The 22,139-nt window shown below is 43.6% G+C and overlaps 1 protein-coding gene across 7 annotated transcripts in view; it reads right to left on the reverse strand.

Annotated features, from left to right (window-relative positions):
* Nucleotides 1-22,139, reverse strand: part of tanc2b (tetratricopeptide repeat, ankyrin repeat and coiled-coil containing 2b) — a 164,101-nt gene that overhangs the window by 124,059 nt on the left and 17,903 nt on the right. For all 7 annotated transcript variants that reach the window (XM_085761405.1, XM_085761409.1, XM_085761407.1 and 4 more), the window contains exon 2: nt 18,928-19,033. The gene's annotated coding sequence lies outside the window, so the exon portion shown is untranslated. The remainder of the gene's footprint in view (nt 1-18,927; nt 19,034-22,139) is intronic.

Below are 22,139 nucleotides of genomic sequence, written 5' to 3' on the forward strand. Positions count from 1 at the left end.
CGGGTCAGCTCCATTGGCATGCACGCCCATCTCCAAAGACACACAGGCCAAGGCTGAGCGCGGGGGCATCTTACGCAAGTATCCATGCACCTCACACCGCCAACGTCACCTTGACATGAAATATAAGCAGGGAGCAGCTTATTAATGTCTGGTCTGCTTAGCTGCCAGGCCAGAGAGGGTTCTGTGATTATCATACTGAATCAAAAACCTTAAATAATAAGGCTCAGGGAGTGTAACGTAACATCATCACAGTGTAGCTTCGTGTCAGTGCAGCTGTGGGAGGACGAGGAGGATGAAAAACACAGGACTTCAGCGTCTCGCCTAATAAATCTGTGTCCATATGTAGAGCAGTGAGCTAACCAGGCGAGGCTACTGCAGTTTACTCACTGCCAGAGCAGAAAATAGGAGGAGATACCGCTGTCTGTTTTCTAGAAGAGGTAATCAATGTTTGAAATATTAGAGGACGGGATACTGAGTAGGCAAAGCACACACACACATATATATACAGAGAGAGAGAGAGAGAGAGAGAGACATGAGGCATGCACAGTAAAAAAAAATGTACCCGTATGCACAGCTGAGGCAATGTTTCATCTGAGGGAGTCAGCACACACACATCTCTCATAATTCCCACTCTCGCTGACCCTGTGTACCAGCCCTCTGTGAAGGGAAGCCAAGAAGCAGCATGCTCTCACAGATAATGTGCGTAAGCGGATGCAGCCCATCTCAGGCTCGGCCATAATGCTGCTCCAGTGTGTTAAAAACCACTTAAAAAGGCGCATTCGCCAGACCCTGCATGACGAGGCCACTTTCATCCGCTCTGGTCACCCGGAGCTGGAACGACGACAGCGGTGACATGACAATCCCCGGGCCTGGACCCACACTTGTTTGTTCTGATGAAAAATAAAAAAAACCACAGATGCAGCTCGGTTCATTTGTAAAGCACGGCTCACAGCAAAAGGCTAAAAAAAAAAACTCAATTTGCCTCTTTGAGCTCGACAGACACCTGTGTCAAAGCCTCAGCCTTTTAATATGTCGCTTTAGCTGTAAGCTTGGCGGGAAGAATTGCTTCGTCATGGCACGACGTTGAGAGACCCGACTTATCATTATTAGAGGATTATGGTTAAGTTCTCTTCACACTGCAGCCCTCCTCCATTTTTAAACACTAAAAGCCTCGTCTAAATATTAAACACACCCCTCATATTACTGCAAATTAAAACCCGTCTGAGAGGAAACCAAACAGACCCAATCAGAGACAATATAGAGGTTTCCTATAGGAGTTACTGTCACTGCCTGCAGCCGAGTGAGGGTTTAAAGTTTTTTGGTTTTAAAGAGAGCAGATACTAAGATATCAAATAATAACAGAAAGCACTGCAGTATCACTAAAGCTGAGTCATCCACAGCCCATTGATTTCCTCCATTTGTTTCTAGACACATTCTTGCTGTCAGGGTTCAGGGGGAAAAAAAAAAAGAGTCCGGGGCGCATGAGTGCATCTCTGAACACACGGCAGAGAAAATACTCACACATAAAGAGTGAGGAGAGAGAAAAAAAAAAGCAAGGCTCAAGCTGGAGGCTAATTCAGTCAGAGCCTCCTCCCTCATCTCGCCAGCGGTCGACACCCTGCAGCATCAGACAGGGATAAATCACACTCCCCATCTCCAGTTTGAGGATGGCCAGGGGAGCTAAGTTCCATAAATCACACTGATATCAATAAGGGGAAGTGTCAGAGCCCGGCTCACAAGGTGAGAGTTGTGCAGGGTGATGCAGAAACCACTTAAGGCTGCTGGTAACAAAGTTTTACTCCCTTTCCCTGCGGTAGATTATTTATTAATCTAGATTAATGCCACCGCGCTCATTGCTTCGCAGGGCAAAAGGGAGGCGATATCTGTATCACGATGCACCCGACAAGGGTATACGATCACTCACACACACACACGAGACAGCCGGTCCCTGGGTGGGCAAGAGTGCTCTCCTCAGCTCTTTATTAAAAGAAAAAAAAACATACTTAACCTCTAATAGCAATGGAGTTGTGAAGTTGATAGATGTGTACTGTATGTGTGTTTTAGTGCATTGTTCAAAACGTGTCCTCTGGTTTGATAAAGAGCCCAAGTCCTCAAAACAGGGTCAAATGAATTAATGAAAACTTGGAGCCGGTGGTTTATTGTTTTCTTGCACACTCAGCACCTGCAGACTGTTGGTTTAAGTAGTTGTGCACCTACATCTTCATTTGAATAAAAGATATCCTCCACACATGAACCTCAGCCACAGTGGAGGCCAGTAAGGTGTGTGTGTGTGTGTGTGTGTGTGTGTGTCAGAACGTCTGGGAACCAAGAACCAGGTCACAGCAGCATCATTCATCCAAGAGTAAACTCATTTTAACACCTGAATGAGGAACAGGATTTTAAAGAGGAACTATGCAGGATTTTTACCTTAACTATGCTTCATTTTTACCTTAATTAAACAGCTTTGGAGTAATTGTGATGGTTAAATAATTGACATGTAACTTGTTCCAACGTTATCCACAATTCCATGGATTGTTTTCTTGCCGGCTTCGATAAAAATGAATGCACATGGCCGCAATTGGATATTTTTCTTTTCTTTCTTTTTTACTAAAAGTACACCCCGGGAATCGTAGTAGGAAACTTTCTCTCCTTAGGTTTTTCACTCACTTGAGCAGAAAATGACGGAGAGCTGAGAGAGTGAATGCAGATGAAATTTGTGAGGTCACAAACTGAAAACTAGTGTAACTCTGGCTACTCATAGTGTTCACCCTCAACTTACTACTTACTAAGTAATCTACATTATGGGTTGCCGATCACATGTCCGCTCAGACCATGAACATGTCACCTTACGGCCTTAAATCATATCACTCCGCTAATCTCAACCATCACTATCTGAATAATGTAGTTCCACATCTTAATGAACATACAGTATGTATTATATAAATGCAATTGCATTGTCTCTGTCCTGAAGTTGCCATTACTCTCATTATTTAAATTATCTCAATAAACCAGAGGAGGAAAATACTGTAATAGAAAAAACATATCTTCACAAAAATAAACCTCATCTTACACTAGTAGTCGCTCCCGGTCTCCATTCACACAAGATTTAGATCTTACTGTCAGGACACCATCTGTGCCCCCCCCCAACCTCCTGAGGGCTCAGTCGCTTAAGAGCAAAGTCAACATTTGGCTCAAGTTTCCCGAGCGCCCCTGAACGTGACGTGTTCACAATATGTAGGTCCAATGTTTTTTGTTTTTCTTGTTTTATCTGGCCGATACCAATCAACAACCTGTGAGTCTATAGGCAGGTATCTTCCTCTGTTAAGGAGTCGGGCTTAATGCGTTTCTTCTTCTCCAGCACACTGACACAGCCCACATATAGCCAAGTGAATTATTATGTGCTTTGGTTGTGTCATCTCCCTGTGGGGAAACAGAAGTCCTCCTACACAAGCCAACTGGCACGCAGTTTCATTACCAAATCTCTGCCCAGTTTAAACCAGCTTAGACCCCTCTCTCACCCTCGCGTTCAAAATCTATTCAAAAGGAAGCGACTGAAATAGCATGTCAACCTTTATCAGAGTCAAAAGGGAGCCAAACCAAGGAGGACATAATTCATTGTCTTTATTTCCCCCAGTTTGTTTTGGAGGATGTCTCGGCAAAGACCAAATAATGGGATGAAATGCCGCGGGCCGTGTGGGCAGGTGGAGAAAATTCCCCCTAGCCAGACCGAGGACGGAAAGAAATCATTTTAAATGCATAAAAAAACAAAACATTTATTCTCTCAGAGCTGCATGGCCACAGTGTTTTTTAAAGTTCAGCTGCATGTCTTCTCTGTAATCTCCTCAGCGGGCAGACAGAGCAGATGCAGCCGTTTGTCAGTGATTAATGAAAACCTTTTCTTTCTTTTTTTTCTCCTTCTTCTACTTTCGCACCGCAGACATCGAGAAGACAACAACAACAGCACAACTCTTGATTTTAATATGTGGTGAAGAACGTGCTCCTCGTCCCGGCTGCTGCTGTGAACGATAACGCGAGACTGTGCAGATGAGCAGAGGGTAAAACGTGAGGGAAAGGAAAAGAAGGAAGCGGCATCTTCCTGGGACACAGCATCAGCGTTCAGTAAAACCCTCACAAGGTTAAAGCGTAATGGACCATCCTTTAAAAGTTAACCATTCACCATCAAATGAAGCTAAATGGCGGCTCTAAAGGTCAGACACTGTGTTAACTATTGGATTCAGAGTGAAGGAGTGAAGGATGGTTAAATGAGACACTGACTCCTGCCTCACCCCCCCTCCTCCTCCCCTCCTCCTCTCCTCCTCTCCCTGTCTTCATTCAGAGACCTCACTGCTACACCTGCTGGCCGTTTGGAAGTGCTGCTGCACCATCTGCATTGAGACGCTGAGCAGAGGTTGCCGGGGAGTTGTGTATTAATGAAATGATAAATCTAAACCGAATCTAAATCATCGCCTTTCATCTTCCGCCGCTGACACATGACACTGAGATGTCCATCACCGGCTCTGTCGAATAACACAGAAATGTGTTTTTGTTTTTTTTTGTGCTCTGCATAAATCCTCCTCAGAGCCGGCTCCCATTTGTATGCCTCCGGCGTCCTGATCCTGCTCAAACAAATAGACCCCGGCTCCGGAGAAGGGGAGCGATTCGATGTTTGACAGGCAGCTTAAAGGGGCAAATACAGTCGTGACACGAGGAGGGAAGGTCATTCTGCAGAAGGCCGCTAACGGCAGGTAATCAACATCGGCGCGAGCCCACATTTGCATCGAGATGGAGGCATTTAAAATCAGTGGGTGTCTCTGGTCTGAGATTGAATTTTCAGAATTAAACAGGCTGGGGGCCCGTGGCGTCTCCTGGTGTCCGTCACTCCTCATTTGCTCGTTAATCGTAGCTTAAATATATGTCAGACTAGGTCCTGCTGCCGTACTGTATGTGGTATTTGATAGAGATGCAGTCTGGGAGTGTAGGCTACACTTCATCACACAACATGAAACAACAGGGTTAGAGATTTGTTTTATTCCAACTAAAACTGAAATTTTATTTTTATTTTATTTTTTATTCTACCTGCTTATCTGGTTTCTGGATCATATTAGTTTTATACTTTTGGTTTTTATCTTTGTTTTATGTTGTATTGTATAATTCTGATGTGGTGTTTTAATATTAGTCTGCTGATTCTTGTGTTATTTTATATTTCTTGTCATTATTTATCCTTTTTGGGCACTGAACCTTTTATTGACACATACATGCACTGTGCAATAAGATCTAGAGACTGCAGCATTCAGGGCAAGATGCAATAATCCAGGAAGTGCAACAGATAATCACTCCTGTACTGTGAACTTAGTAGAACCATTCATTTGTAAGTGTTTTCTGTTGATTGTGTGTATGTGTGTGTATGGTTGAATGATTGCTGACTGCAGCCAAGTACGGCACTGACGGTCCAAGACAAATTTCCCTGCTATTTTTTTTTAAATATCTCAACAATGATACTCACTCCTGATGCCTTGTTATATAATTTAACACTAAATCGCTTCAAATGCAATGAAGCCAAATTTTGACAATTGAACGATCTGTACAAAACTCGTGCGCACACCCAGCAGAGAACTGGATTGTGTTTGTCAGAACTCATAAACAACAGGTCACGTGCAGCAGTGGGAAGCCAGCAGGGGATCACATCCTTTTGCCGCAGCAAAGCCGACTCCCACAGGTTAGTCAGGGTTCACGCACAGAGGGAGGTCGGACTTAGAGGAGAACGAAGCAAGAAGCCTCCGGTGCAGCTGAAGATGCGACTGACTGAAACGTGTGAAAGTTGATGCAGAACCATCAGAGCTGCTTCTTTAGGACCTCGTCTTCAATCCAAAGTCGAGTTTTTCATTTAATCTTTGTGATTATATAAAAGTTTGGGTCAAAATTTCTGTTAATGTGAACAGTTCAGCAAGTGGAAGATTAAATGATCTTCAAAAGGCATAAAGTTACAGATGACACATTCCCTTTACATTTTAAACAATCTATATATTTTTATTTTCATCTTTTGCATTTTCAAAATGACATAAAAGGAAAAGGGCCCACAGCAAAGGTTTGGCCACCCTGCATAGTTAGTACCTAGTAGGCCCCCCTTTGGAAACTATCACAGTGTGTAAATAGTAAATACCTTGGTCAAAGTTATCTGAGAGCTCAAGTTTCCCATTTTTTTGCAGGCTGCTGCTTTGTTTCCCTTTTTCACTCTAAAACTGCAGAAAACAAAAATATTACATTGATATTGCTTAAAATATTGCACAAAAAAAACAACCTTTTGGGAATCATTTCATCTTCTACTCGCTTAAAGGGACAACGAGGAGTTTTGGAAAAGCGAAGCGTATTCACACTACATTTATAAGCCTCTGCGCGCACCGTGAAATTCTTTGACCGGCACAAGACAGACTCATGTTTTCATTCATCAAGAATTAAAGTCAGAGGTTCGAAAACGTTCAGATACCGTCGTAGTTCCGACCATAAACGGTGATTCTGCAGCGTTATTCTCATGACTCGCCACGAAACCGAAAGTAAAGAAACGCTGGTCGGCTCAACCAGCGTTTCCGCCACCACTAATAATAACAAAATAACGATAGAGACAAAACAATATATTTATCGAAAATGGGCCCATTAACAAATGTGGGTAGCGTAGATTCATCCACATTAACGTGAGACTTTTTTATAACCAAATAGAAACTCCTCGTTGTCCCTTTAAAACAGTTCTCATTAATAGACATTTTGACCAGGGGTGCCCAGACTTTTGCATGACGCCACTGTATGTGTTTAGTCAAATTGCTCGTACTGTCTGCAGTGTGAGAAAATATCACACTCCAGATTGGGGATGAAAAGGACTACAGCTAAAATAATGCTGATGAATAATGCTCCACTGTGATTTGGTGTTATAAAAAAAAAAGGTGTGATGTCTGTGAGTAACTTTTAAAAGGTTCCAAATTGATGCAAAAACATGGCTGTGATAACTTCTCATCTCAACATCCCCCCCGCCTCCCTCCTTCCGTCCCTCCTCACATCTCATCCTGGCTCAGCTGTCGCTTGGATCCAGTTCCAGCCTGAAGCTGGTTTCACACAGAATCATAAGTGCCACTCCCTCGCTGCGCGCTGTCACTTCCCTCTGCCCGACATAACCAGCCCTCAGATGATATCCAAATGGGTTGATGTGGCCACTTCTGGGGAATAGCTAAACAACCAAACGAGCGCTATGCTGCCACTGGCTCTTATTCAAGTTTATGCGCGCATCCAAGTTAAATTCATTTCCTTAAAATGCTTGACCACAAGTTTCCCCAGCCAGAGGCCTGTTGAGGGCTTGTAGTAACTTTGTATCTCTGAGCAGCAGCAGCGTCAGATAGAGTGTAGGACTTCCTCGCCTCAGGCTATTGTGTATTAAGTGCAGCTGGGTGGTTGATAGGCTTAACATGGCTTCTAAGTGAAATAAAGCCATGGGGGGACTCCGGGGGTTTGGCTCCTTTTGTGATTCGTCAGAGATACAAAAGTCTGCATCTGAAATGAACTTAAAATCAAAGTGTACTCGAGCGGAGACACTGCAGCTGTGCAGACTAACGTCTAACCCTTCATACGGACATTTGCAGCTGAAGTGCATCGCAAACCACAAGTCAAAGCTTCAGCCATCACTTTGAAAAAAAAAATGCTTGGTGCACCACTTTGACTTGCAAAGCTCAGCTGCTTCGACTTGCATTGCTGCTTGCGGCTACAAAATAAGTGTCAGAGTCGTATATTTCCGACCGGCCAATTACAGCTCACTATAAAACAAAATGGCATGTTGTTTTCCTTTTATTTCAAGTTCAAATGAAAAACAACCTGCTGTCTGCAGCAAATGTGAGACCGCAAATTCACCTCAGATTTAAAAACTAAACTACAACATACTGCTTGATTAAAGGTTGCATACTGTACAACGTGATATTTCAATGTCTTTTTATTTTTATTCTAAAGCAGCTCTAGAGTTGTACATCAGTGAAAGTGTCACAGCCTCAGTCCACAGAGAAACACACAGACTGTATGAAACTGAGCCTCGGACTTCTGTAACTTTGTGATGTCACAACAAAGCAGCGACCACTCCCACCACTCACCATCCAACCTTGCACACTTTAGTTTCTCAAGACTGTTTCACCTTAAAGGAGACATATTATGCCCCCTTTCCACAAATTAAAATAGTTCCCAGGTGTCTTAAAGACATGTCTGTGACATGCTTCGGTCAAAATACCCCAAGGATCAAACATCACAGCTCTTTTCATCCAAAACAGCCCTGTTCAGAACGGCTGGTTTCAGTGCCTGTCCCTTTAAATGGAAATGAACCACTGCTTGCCCCGCCCCTCTACCGGTCCCAGGTAGGGGTGGCATTATGCAAATTCGAAACCCAGTTACATCACTTCAGACAACTGAGGGAACAGCTCTTACTGTAAAACCACGTGGATTTCAACCTAGGCAGCCTGCACATTACAGATTTTTTTTTGCCAATTCTCACATTTTGGGGGACGGAAAGCAAGACAAACACCCAAAAGTTATATTTCCATAATATGTCCCCTTTAAATCTGCTATATTTAGGCTTGATCACTTAAAAAACAGTCAGCCATTCAGAAGACAGCCTCAGAGCCTCCTGTCTTCTGATTGGCTCAAGCTGAGAGAGGAGATGTTTTTTTGATAACTTAACTTTTAAAAAGGTATGATATGTGTGGTCTTGGCAAATGAACTGCAGTTAAAGCCGGGTCACTGTTAGGCAACTGAAACACTTTAAAGGTCACAGTTACTAAAATTGAGAACCCAATTAGTTCTGTGACAGGATGGGAACTGCTGTTTCCTGCATTAAAGTCATTACTGCTTCAGTACCATCCACTTTATAATTTGTGCCTCGCTACATAAAGGTCACACCACTTCATTCAATGGCAAAACTCGTCTATTTACATCTCGTCTCTTTATCTAGATCGCACATTTTTAATTTCACTGCTATGTGAAGGTGGAAGGAACAGCTATGATGAGGTTACGTCCATGTACCCAGGCAGCACGTTCCCTCAGACACTCTGAAGTCGGGTACAGTTTCAAAGCTACAAGACATGAACAGAACAGATCAATAAGGTATCAGCATCCAACCAAAGAGGGGGGAGAAATAGAGAAAGAGAGAGCAGCAGAGTATCTCCGGTATGTCAAAGAGGTAATGACATCTGCTGCCGGCCAAATGAGTTTCTGCCCTCGACTGCGGCTGCCCGCACTTAAATAAGACGGGAAAAACAGGTCCAATTGTCAAAAGTGATTGTTGACAGCGGCATCGGTCTCGTTCACGTCTGGGGAAATAAGTCTAAGTCACACACACACACACACGGGGGCGTGGATATAAAGCACGGGGCACGGAGAGAGACAAAATCTGTTTTACCAAATGAATTATGCATTGTTCACCACGTGCGCCACCGTCGTGTTCATGCTCACTCTGTGAAGAACTTCATTGTCCACTGTGAATTAGCAGCACCTCTCTAATCTCCTCTCATCTCATCCACAGACAGTTTCTGCAGGAGATAAGTGTGTGAGCCCTTTAGGATGCAAATGACTTAATATAACTGTGGAAAAAAAGAGAAGAGGCGCTGACAGTTTCCAGAGATGTGAAGCTAGCACACTCTGCAAAAACAAAAAAACATCTACAATCAAATGCACTTTTGTTCATCATTACAAATGTGTGGCTTATATTAATATTTTTCCACTCGCATGCACGTCAAGATTTGCAGAAAATGTGCATTTCTTTATTCTTCCAGACCCATCTGTTTACTCTAGATCCAGAAATACAATACCACAAAGAAGAGACAGCACATCAGAGTGCCTCGCAAGGACAGTGACACCCTCAGGGTTGCTATTTGTGACTGAATGAATCTGGATGTCAGGAGACAGTACAAAGGAAAAGAAGGGAGAAGGGAGAGAGAGAAAACATCTTAAATGAGTTGCTCTTCCAGCTCAGCCGACCACCACCATCAGATCGCTGTCAGGCCGGACTGACGTTTGATTGAAAGCACAGACAACAACACCGCCAGCACCACCACCAAGAACCCAATTAGCGTGTGAGCTGCTGGCCGCCGACCTCTGATGGCAATTTGATGACCACCAATAAACGTCCGTTACGACTCCGGCCACTATCGCTCGGCGCCTCAATCAAAGCGGCTCGGAGGCGCAGAGTGACAGGTCTGCAGTTTACTCCTGCTACACTCACACATAATAACACCCAGCTTGGTTTGGACAGAAACCAGTTTAACGTGCTGGCTGCGGCGATACGGCGGCGGTGTTTTCACATCAGCAGCAATGCATTTCATTGGCTTTTAATTGAGAGATATTAATCATGAGTCATTTAATGGAATGACTTTTGATTGTTTTCACATCGCGGCGCAATTATTTGTCTTTGGCTATTAGGATTAATCCGAAGCGTCGGGTTGATGAGGCTCTGTTGTGGAAAATTAATGATCTATACATACAAGAAAGGGCATCTTCATTCTGTCTGGTCCTTATTAATTTCACTTAAACAAGACAGTGTGCTCTTAATAGGAGCAGCAGCAGCATCAGCATCCTCTGGGTGATGATGTCTGCAGAGCATCAATCACACACAGCAGCAGCCACTATGTATCTTCAAGGAGGCACCTGTCTGTCTCTGTATGTGTGTGTGTGTTTGAGGTGTCCTCACACACACACACACACACACACAAGCTGAAGACATGTGAACCTGCGAATCAGATAGAAGATGATCACGGTGGCACATAGAGGCTGCACTGAGAAGGGAGCTAATGCAGGTGAAGGTGCAGAGATATTATGTAGATGGAAAAAACACGACGCGGGTCACCTCCAAGTCCTTCGCCTCCTTCTGCTTGAAGGTCACGCGCCGACAGATGAGTGTGCGCCTTTCATCGGGGGGCCTTCTGCCACACACACACACACACACACACACACATTAGCAGGCTGAGCCAGGCCCTGCCGACATCAGCAAAAGAAATAGACGCGCTTCTATTGCCCTCTTGAGATAGAGAGTGTCGGCTTTTTACACAACAGGCGTCTGCAGCGAGTGTAAACAGAGCAAAATAAATAAATAAAAAATAAATACTGTCTGGCCGTGGGGAGGCATTGTGGAGGAGATGGGGAAGGAATAAGCGAAGAGAAACAACCTTCAGAAAAGTGCGTCAATGGCCCTGTCGGATCGAAAACACTGCTACAGTACACAAGCATGCATGTTTCATTAATCACAGCCGACGCCAGGTAACAGCCAGCGGAGTTTAGACTGCAGGGTCAGCTGCAGGTGACGAGAAATTGCCGCTATCTTTTTGTCACGCCTGTCAATTTCGATGCCTAAACCCACAATCAAGAATAAATGACTGGTTCAAAACAACATTAAAAAAAAACAACAACACACAAACCTACGTATGCGATGTTCTTGACAAAAAAAAAGACCAATAATGACTGGATAAAAAAAAAAAAAATTTAAAGAGAGAAAACCAGGAATCTTATCTTAAAAGTCAGGGTTTGGTTTCATTACTGAACTTTCCAGAAGCACGCTGCCCAAGAGAGAGAACGCCCTCATAATGGACCCCAACCAGGCATTTCATCCACAGAGTAATTGGCAGTGGCCACCACATGTATGTCTGCAGTGTGTGTGTGTGTGTGTGTGTGTGTGTGTGTGTGTGTGGGTGGTTTTTGAAGTCATGTGCGTCTCAGAGGTGAAGTAGAATATCACACAAGTCTGGATGTCTCACACAAAATCTGTCAAATCTGTCCTCTTTTTAACAGTGTTGGAGGAAATTTGTATTAATGCAGAGGGTTACATAGGAGTCTCCGTTTTTGTTTGCCTGTAGCTACCTTTTTACCTTGATTAACCATTTTTACTCAGTTGGACATGCTGAGAATTTCTGTTTAAACAGTGATTGAGGGGTGGAGGGTATTCTGCAAGCACAATCTCTGTCTAACCTAGGCAAAATGGTGTGTATTGTCCTCTTTCATCAAGGTTCCTGCGGTCGTCATGTTATCTCTTTAAAATGTCCCAAAAAAACAGTTTCTCCTTCACTCTATTCAACGTTAAAATCCTAAACCAAATCTTCCCCCTGAGGACTAAACTGAAATTAACTGGACTAAAAAGGCCAGTCAACACCTTGTGACCGTGGTCAGGAGAGACCACCCACAAATTCACTGTGGCTTTACAACAACAAAAAAAACCACTTGCTCTCTCCGACAAAGTGCGTGCCTGCTGCCAGCTCTTTTTTGTTTTTTTAATGTATTCGATTGTGAGGGAGGGAGGGGGGGGGGGGGGGGCAGCTGTTAGCTGGGCCCAGCTGTCAATGAGGGCTGGCAGAGACGAGAGAGGAGGAGCTGATTTTCAACAAACCTGTGCACATACACGGTCCCGCAGGAGCATCGCTTTAAAGAATTCCCTCAAAAGCTCCAGATGATGGTTTGATGTCTCTGTTTACCTCCGCGTATGCCGCATACTTACACTCCCATGCGCACATTAATTATGATAAATGCTGGGATAGAGATGTGGGGGGAAAAACATGATCGACTTGGCAGAATCAGGACTGAATCAGGCTGAACGTGAGATGTTTCATGGGTTTGCAGCACATTCAAGTTCGGATAATCGGAGGAAGAACCACAAAACGCTGCGGTTTTGCTGCATTATGTCCAGAAATCACACAGGAAGTACTGAGGTGGGGTTTTTGAGGGAAGTGGTGGAAAAGCAGTCGCCGTTTATTTCGACTGAGAGAAAATTAATGCGCTACAGTTTCACTGGGCTGCGTCTCCTCCTGCCCTCCGTAATTATTATGCATGAAGTCAAACAAGAATAAAATGTAAAGGAAATTGTGCTAAAAACCTACAATGCAGATTTTTCTATTCAAGCCCTTCATTCAGTTATTTCTCAAGCTCATACATCTGCACAGACTGATATCTGTCCCCCTTTCATTCCTGTGCTGGGGGCTGACTAGCAGAGTGTGGACAGGGAGCCGGGTGGGCACCATTATGTTTAATGGCATGGCTTTAAGAGCCTTTGTAGTTGTGCAAATGGGTTTCCTGCTGCAGCATGTGACTTGGAAGTAGCCCTGTCATGTCTCATGTTTTGTACATTAGTGAGTGAGTGAGTGAGTGAGTCGTGGGAGAGGAGGGGCAAAACTCTCACCCACATAAACATGGGTTCAATTCCCGGTAAGGAGAGCTCTGGATTAGTCACTCATTCCAGTTGACACTGTCAGCAGCAGCCTGGTGGGAAGCCAGTGAGGGATTGTTTTCCTTCCGTGTTCTGTGTGGTGGCATCAGAGCATGAACTCCCAGGACCTAACCCCGACTGATAAAGAAGTGGCTGGTGACAGTATCATTTATTCAACCAACCATGCAGTGTTTTTAACTCTAACTATGTTGTCTGTTGTTGCACCTAAATACAGTATAAAGGGGAACTATGCAAGTTCTGTCGCTTTTTCTCTGTTTTGGTTGTTTGTTTTCCTCTCCAGTTCCCCCTACAGTTTCAGAGTGCATATTTTCACTGTAAAAAAAAACTCTGATAACTGTTCTTGTCTTGTTATGTTGTGTAAACTTTCTTTTTTTAAAATAGGTCAGGCAAAATAAGCTGCAGCTACAGCCTTCGCCTTTCAGCTCTACTTGACGTAGTAATCCTGATTGTATGAATGGACTGAAATAAACTACTACTACTACTACTACTACTACTACTACTACTACTACTACTACTACTACTACTACTACTACTACTACTACTACTACTACTCTGCCTACCTCCTGGCCATGTGCACTTGTTTTCAACAACGGTAACTAGGGCTGGGTTTAAAAAATCTATTTCCGATTCATATCGATCTTCATGTGTAAGATCTGATATCGATTCATAAAATCCTTAGCTCGCTTCCTCTGTTAGTCTCATGCGATCGACTGTTAAAGCAGTTGTACTGTTAAACATCTGCAGTGGGTCATGTTAAATAAATGTACATTAATGTAACTGCTTTTGGGTCAATTTTTAATGTAAACATTATTATAATATAATAATGCACCAGGTTAGAAAGTTCCATCCTTGTACAATTTGCAGCATTAGTTCTGTGAAAATCTCTTTCATAACCAAGCCAAACTGGTATTAAAACCGAAATATCTCTGAATGAATCAATATCGAATTGAATCGAGGGACCTTGTGAATCGGAATTGAATTGATTCAGTAAATCAGTAGCGATACCCAGCCCTAACGGTAACTTTAACAAGAGTGTTTGTGTCGCAGTGCCATAAAACAGTCCATGTTTCTTGCGAGATCAGATCTTAGACACCGGGTTGGAGGCGCTGATCTTGCAAGGCTGGTTTTTGGCCAAGAGAAGCTAAGTGGAAGGTGGAGAGCCTCCATTCTCCCTGTAATAAGTCATTTTACCATCACAATTACTCCGAAGCTTTTTAATTAAGGTAAAAAATCTTGCACAGTTCCTCTTTAATTACCATGCTGCTCATCAAAACATCTCAGATTTGTGGTTTTGAAGCCCAACACATCAGCTCACCCTGGACTCAGCGGCAGAAAAATGTTTGTTAAAAAAATAAAAATAAAACACCTTCAATAGGCTTTTCATGCCATCCTGTATTTGTACTGTCAGTACAGTTGTACATTATTTCAGTCAGAGTGCAAACAGAGGCTTCAATAGGCAGAACATTTAGGCCATTTCAAACACATGAACTCATAATTTTGTCAATACTAATGTGTTCAGTCATGACTCTGAGAGAAAAAAAATCAAAGCTGTCTCTCTGACTCAGACTCTTTCTCGTCTCGTGTCGTTTAGTAACAATGAGGCGCTACCTGCATCACGCTCCTTCCACATTCCAGCTACTGCGAAAAAATAAACTCTTCACTCTCCTCATCTGCTGCAGAATCTGGTGGATTTGCAATGACAAGTCCCAGCAGAGCCCAAAGAGAGAAAAGAAGCAGAAGAAGAAAAAAAAACAGCCAGCCTACCATCATACAAGATGACTTTAAAAAAAGAAAAGAAGAAAAAAAGCAGAAAGATCAAGCCAGGGAGGACAGCTCCCCCGCAATTCAAACAGAATTTATTTTGCCTGTAAATTGGTTTTCGTCACAACTGGCTGTCAGTGTTGGCGTTTGTGGGTTTCAGCGTGTCAGATTTGACACGACTCCCCTTCAGTAGCTAAGGGCTGTATAAACACCCACCAACCCCGCTGGGGAGCAGCCATCGTCTTTAGATCCAGATGCAGCGACTTGACAACACTGATCATCCCCATCATTGCCCCCCCCCCTCCCTGAACTCACCAGAGATGTACTGCCTGAAGCATCTGATTGGTCAAAGCACGACTAGTAGCTACTGGGAGAATCACAAATGCAGCTGTTTGCTTCACTGTAACAGGAACATGAGAGTGGAGGAATTCGTGACTACGAGTGAATCCGCATACGTTTGTTATCGTTTCGCCGTTTGGACCAGATGGAAACGACGTTTTGTGGTGTGTGTGTGTGGGGGGGGGCGATATTTTTTGGAAACAGGTCCCAAAGCGGGAAAATCCCAGCGTTTTCGTGTAGACGGCCAAAACAGATCTTTAGTGAAACTATGATGTTATACCCCCCGCCGCTCTAACCTGTAACCTGAGCAACACCGATGGATGTATGTATTGTATGTATGGCCGTGTGGTGCAGTCGGTAGAGCATGCACCCCATATTCAGAGGCTACAGTCCTCGTTGCAGTTGGGCCCGGTTCGAATCCCACTTACTGCATGTCATTCCCCCTCTTTCTGTCTTCCCATTTCCTGTCTCTCTCAAATAAACGGTCAAATAAAAGGCAAAAATGGCCCAAGAATATACTAGGTACTAGTCTACGGTCGTGACATAACAACAACAACAAGGACCTTCGGACACTGTGGCTGAATCGCGCCCGTTAAATCATCATCGATCGTCATATTTGCACTGACACTACTCCCTGTCAACATTTAAAGGAGACATATTATGGAGATATCACTTTTTGAAGGCTCTTTAACATATATTTCGGTGTTTGTCTTGCCTTCTGGACCCCAAAATGTGAGAATTGACAAAAAAATCTGTAATGTGCAGGCTCCCTAGGTTGAAATCTACGTGGTTTTACAAGCTGTTCCCTCAGATGTCTTTCAGTAATGTAACTAGGATTCGAATTTGCATAATCCCACCCCTACCTGGTACCTGTAGAAGGGGCGGGGCAAGCAGTGGTTCATTTGCATTTAAAGGGACAGGCACTGAAACCAGCCGTTCTGAACAGGGCTGTTTGGAGAGGATGAACAGAGCTGTGATGTTTGATCCTTGGGGGATTTTGACCGAAGCATGTCACATACATGTCTTTAAGACACCTGGGAACTATTTTAATTTGTGGAAAAGGGAGCATAATAATGGACTTAGAATGTTTGGAGTTTGAAAACAGCGGGGAAGCTTTCCATCTTCTTCTCCATTTGTGATGTTTAGGCTATTTGTTTCAGCAGATCCATGTGTATGCAGTTATTTCTTGAAACAATGCCGAAAAAAATTCAAAACAAACAAGAAAAAGATTGCTTTGGGTGAAGCTCCGTGACCGTGTGGACATTCGGCCAATAGCTTGTTCGTGTTGGACAAAAATTCACCATCAAAACTTTCTGGGAGGTGAACGGTACCATCACATTTGATGACTTGCACAATTCAACGACTGGGAGGCCGGTTGCTTTACTGTATGTGCCCTGAAACACCGTCCTCCTGTCTGTGCACATCTGCAGCGATGGCCAACACAGGAGCCACACCGCGTCAATCACAACCTGACAGATCTACGCTGCAGGGGCCAAAAAAGCAGGGACACGGCGGACAGGGTCTCGCTCCGGCTCCAGCACACATGGAAAAATTACAGGATTTGTTTCTTTGAATAGATGTCGCAGAACAAGACAGAGAGAGAGAGAGTTTGATGGAGCAAAACCCATTTGTTTCCCAGGATGTAACATGCGAAATACAGAAAAATAAAGTTTTTTTCTCTTTTTTTTTTACGCGTTTACGCCCAATTAACTAGTCAAACAAAGGAATTCCTCCCTCACCCCCTGAAATGTGAGAAATGCAGAGCCTTTGCGCCAGTTTATGGTATGATTATAATTTATGCCATCTCCTCAGAGGCACTTGCACACTGTGCGTCTTTTGTGCAGCCCCGTTGCTTTAATCCCAGGAGGAAGAAAAGAGCCAGTGTCATGCGGTCAGGAGGCATTTTAGTCAGACAAAAAATTTGTGTCAGCACTTTCTGCCTGGGAGTGTGAGAGGCCGGCATTCAGAGCTGTTAGCCTCTTTCTCTGAGGAGAGCCGGGGTTTAATGGGACTACTCTTCCACTCCATTTGCCGGGGCCGCATCGCACAGGCCGCAGCTGCATACATGTGAGGCGAGCAACTGTCACTCCGCATACCTCTCTCCGCATACCGCGAGCTCCACGCTGCCTTAAACAGCTGACAGAAGCTGTTCATCTTCAGACGAGCACTTCTAAAAATCTAAACAGATTAGAGACATAATGTGTTTGGATAAAGACGACCTTAAAGCCTGGCAATGAGCCTGCAGACGCCTCCTTCTCCTCTCTCTCTACCTTATTTACTGGTAAAACTGCTCGTGGTCGTTCATTTGGACCACGGCAGCACCAGAAAGGGCTCGGCTCTGAAAAACTTCTTGTGAAATGAAATGACTTTGGATCCATTTCAGAGCCAAACAACAATTTCATGGCTGGCCAGCTGCACAGTAATTACATATGGCCCGAAGCCGACACATCGATCAGCGCTGGGGGACACTTCTTCAAAAATAAGACTGTTTTTGATGGACAGCTTCTGGAGGGGGCGACGGCACCTCCACCACCACACAGCGCCACACCACACGTATTGCGAAAATGTCGATAGAGTTTTCCTGGATAAGCTGCAGAGTTATTTGCTCTCCCGCCTCACTACGACCAAGTAGAAAAATGAAAATTTAAATTCAGCAAAGTCTTCGATAAGCACTCAAATCAATTTAATAAAAGTTTGAGCTTAAGTTCATTCAGAAAACTAGGACTAAATGGAAAAAGTTGATGTTATTTCTGGTAAAGACAAGCGATGTCCCGTAAGCTTACTCATGCGCAGCTTGTTTTCCTGACATGTTAAAACAAGCTCAAGGCCCATATGATAATGTCAGATAGACCGCCAGAAGGGAGTTGACTGATCAGCACTTTAAAAGTAAAAGGACCTGCCTCATTTCCACACTGACTGTTTTACATACACATGCACCTGGCACCTTCCCCCAACTAACTGCAACCGGCGCACTTTATTTTTAATTTTCATCTATTTTTATTTATTCTAATTTTCTTATCTTTAAATTTCTTATTCGAAATGGCTGCTGTCTTTTTGACATGGGGAGAATGGCTTCTCACTCCCATGTTGAACAAGGTTTTTCATGACAATAAAATTGAATTGAATTGAGTTGACATGACATTTTTGGATGTAAATACTTAGATTTTACCAAATCAGGCTTAAGCCACTGACAGATTCACATTGTTATTAAAGGTTGTTTAACCAGAAACAGGAGGTACAACTCTGTGTTCAAAGCAGACCAGACTCCATTAACAAAAACAGTCATTTTACCTTTGAGAACACATGAGTAGCTGATCTAATGCTGCTTGTGTGACTTTCCACTGTGAAGAAACTAGTCAGATCATTCACTGAAATAGATCTACCACACAATAATCCATAGAAATCACCACATACAGTAGTAGCATGACACATAACTCATCTCTTTGGGTCTGGGTTGCGAAACAGGAGGTTAACAATGCGTCTCTGTTCTGTGAATGTCACTCCATGTGATGACCTTGGTGTGATGCATCAATAGGTTGTAAAGAGGTCCCAGTGATATACGACGGTTCAAGTGGCGTGAAACTTGAGAGATGACTCACCATGAGTAGACGGCAGGGCAGGTCTCCAAATCCGGCTTTGAGGGCAGTGAGGCGCTACATTTCACTTGGTCCCGATTCCTCTCCAGAGGGGATGCCCGACAGTTCTCTACAAAAGGCAACCAAAGAGAAAAAATAAAAAAAATAAAACTTGGAACTCGAGGAGATCAACGGACCGAGAGAGGCCCCCGTATTGACACACAGCAGAAAATCGGCAGACAGCACAATCTGACATCCGGCTCAGTGGCGTGGTTAAGTCTACTACTACGGTGCTGTCACTGTCCACTCCGTTCACTGTTGATGATCTTTTCCCAAACAGAGAGGACAAACAGCGGGCGGCTGCTCTGTCTGGGGAAGGCTACAACAAGGGCGCTTGTTGTCAAAGGGCAGACTGGGACAGTGGACAGTTGTCACTCTCTTCAGCAGGAGGGGTGAGAGAGGGGGGGGTTGTTATCTGACATGAAGTGCTGCATTCAGAGCTGTGATGTCGGGCCACGCAGCCCCCAAAGCACTCCACGCCAAATGTGTCATTATGTCATTACAGCAGCGGGTAAGAGAGAGAGAGGGGGGGGGGGTTGAAATTTCTGTGTGGGAGACGTTATGTGATGAGAAACACTGAAATCAGGGAGGGAGACGTAAATAAATCAAAGTTAGTTAGTTATTTCTTTGCGCAATAAAACAAACACCAAAATAATCTTTACAAAGATGAAGGTTAAAAAAAAGGAACTACATTTGCTACATAGCTAATATTAGCATCAACAGCTGTTAAATAAAAGGTTCATTCCTTTACTTGATGATGGCTGAAGCTCTTTAACAAGTTAAGAAGCAACAGCAAAACAGACACAATTGGTCCTTTAAAGCTTTATTCGCACATGCAACACTTGTTTGAAGCTAAAGGAGCTATAATATGTAAGAAATGTATGACAATTTCATAGAATCACTGAATATGTCAGCAGAGACCCAACTGACAACAATACACAATAGTACAGCCAGAATATTCGCATTTAAATGGCAGCACCACCAAATTAAAATTATGTTTATGTTTTGATTTTGTGTTTTGGCCTGTTGTTGCTCCACCCACCGCTATCTTACCAATCAGAAAGTCAGTGGTGTTTCGGCACCCAGGTTGCCAGTTACCACTGAGCTGCAGCTACAAGCAGCACTGTGGATTATGTCTGACGTTACCAACATTAAAAGACCTCGCTATGACTCTCAGACGTATTGACAAAAGCAGAAACAAAAACGGGAAGATGGAGACGACTGAAAGCGAAGAAGAATTTGAGGACAGATGCAGGAGTAGCTAATTTTTTAGCTAGACACACACCTAGCTTTTTGCACAACAATCTATTTTCCCAGTGCATGTATACAGTTTTTTTCCCGGTTCTTTTCGTTCTATTACTACGTAGTCTTGGGGTACCATAGCCACAAAGCTGGAGCAGAGCAGAGGTTAGCATGTGGCTATCTGGCAACCTACAGCAACAGTTTTGGCCACAGTTTTACATATAGCTCCTTTAAGTTATATAAAAAAAAATAAAATCCATTATTTGTCAAATAAAAACAGGTGAAAACGTGCAAACACCAAAAAAATAAATAAATAAAAAACCCTCAGTTCTGCTTCTGCGAGATCAATGCAGTCAACGAAGACGATGGTTTTGAAACAGGAAGCTGAACGTCACTTAGGCACAAAAGAAGTCGTCAGACCAACTGCAACACCATAATCAAGATTCCTCGAGGGTGTCACGTGGACTTTGAATACTTCTCTCACTTTCTAATTATAGTTTTCCACATTGCTCTCAGTGGGGAACATTTTGCAAGACTTAATCTGAATTTTTCACCAAGTTGCCAACACATTAATTAAGCCGAGCCCAACCAATGGGAGTCTGAATAAGTTACAGCAATAATAATGAGAAACAGTAAGAGAGTCGTATCTCCATCGTTCATTTGATTTTTTTTTTTTTTTTTTGGAAAGCGCTTGTGTTCGGGGGCTTTGCACGCTTGGAGGGGGAATTTAAATGGCTTCTGTGATGCTTGGGGTAACACTTGGCTTTATTTTTTAATTTGAAGCAATTATAAAATGTTTGTAAAATCCCACACACTGATCCTTTGATGAAATGCAATCTCCCCCATCAGAAACTTCTTTTGTCTCTTCTGCATTTTCTTTTTCTGTCTCTTTTCTTAGTTTGTTCAAACAGTTTTCACGCAGCAGCGGAGGAGTTTTACTGGAGACGGTCGAGTCGCTAATGGTTTGGGGGTTAAATAAAAAAATGGCAGAGGCTACAGAGAGAAAAAGAGAAGAAAAAAAAGACACATAACATTTTCCAAGGTCAGCTCCACTTGTCACTTGGAGCCAGTGGGGGTCACAGAGGCTCGGGCAGCTGTCCCCTCAGTAGATGATGATTAGAGGAGAAGCAATAGTGCAAAGAAAAAAAGAAAAAAAAACACCTCCCTGTACTGTGCTGTGCTGTTTGTCTGGTTTATGACGATACGGACTGTCGCAGCGAAAGCAGGCAGAACCTCGGTCCCACAGACGGCCCGCTGAAACCTCAATCATGTGACAGAATGCATAATTCTCCTTTGTCCACTGGGTGTCTGTATTATTCACTGAAAAGGCCAGAAATTAGATCAAAACAAATTATGCGACCGACACTCCAAAATCCCCACTTGGCTGATAAATATGGCATTTAAAGCGCAACCCCCCCTCCTCCTCCTCCTCTCATCTCCGTCCTCATAGGCCACAAGTGTTGAAGCTTTCATGTAATACAAATGAATGCCTCTGTGTAACATCCATGTTTGCCTCCTAATCAGCGGCTAACGTGCGCTGCTTCACATCGAGAACAAGACTCTCTGAGCCGACCGGAGGGAACAGCCACTCAGACAAATTGGCCGGCTTAGACCAGACTCCACGCTCACAACAAGGTGTCCGACTTCTCCATGGCCATGTTATATCTACCCGCTGAGGGTCTGAGAAATAAAAACACAGGGCGCTGCAGAGTGCAGACCAATTACTAGCATTAAGAAAGAAAGAAAAAAGAAGAAGAAGAAGAGGAGGAGGGGAAAAGAAATATCACCTACCACTGTTATTGCCACTTAATTTACATTATACTGTCAGGGCTGGAGATCAGGAAAACAAGCCGCTGTGAATTCAGAGCAAATAAAGACAGGCTTGTAATTGCAAATTGAATGGAGGCTAGATGGAGAATAGGATCAATACTGTC

The sequence above is a fragment of the Trachurus japonicus genome, chromosome 19, assembly GCF_045865225.1.
Source record: "Trachurus japonicus isolate A0001 chromosome 19, Traja_1.0".
NCBI lineage: Eukaryota > Metazoa > Chordata > Actinopteri > Carangiformes > Carangidae > Trachurus > Trachurus japonicus.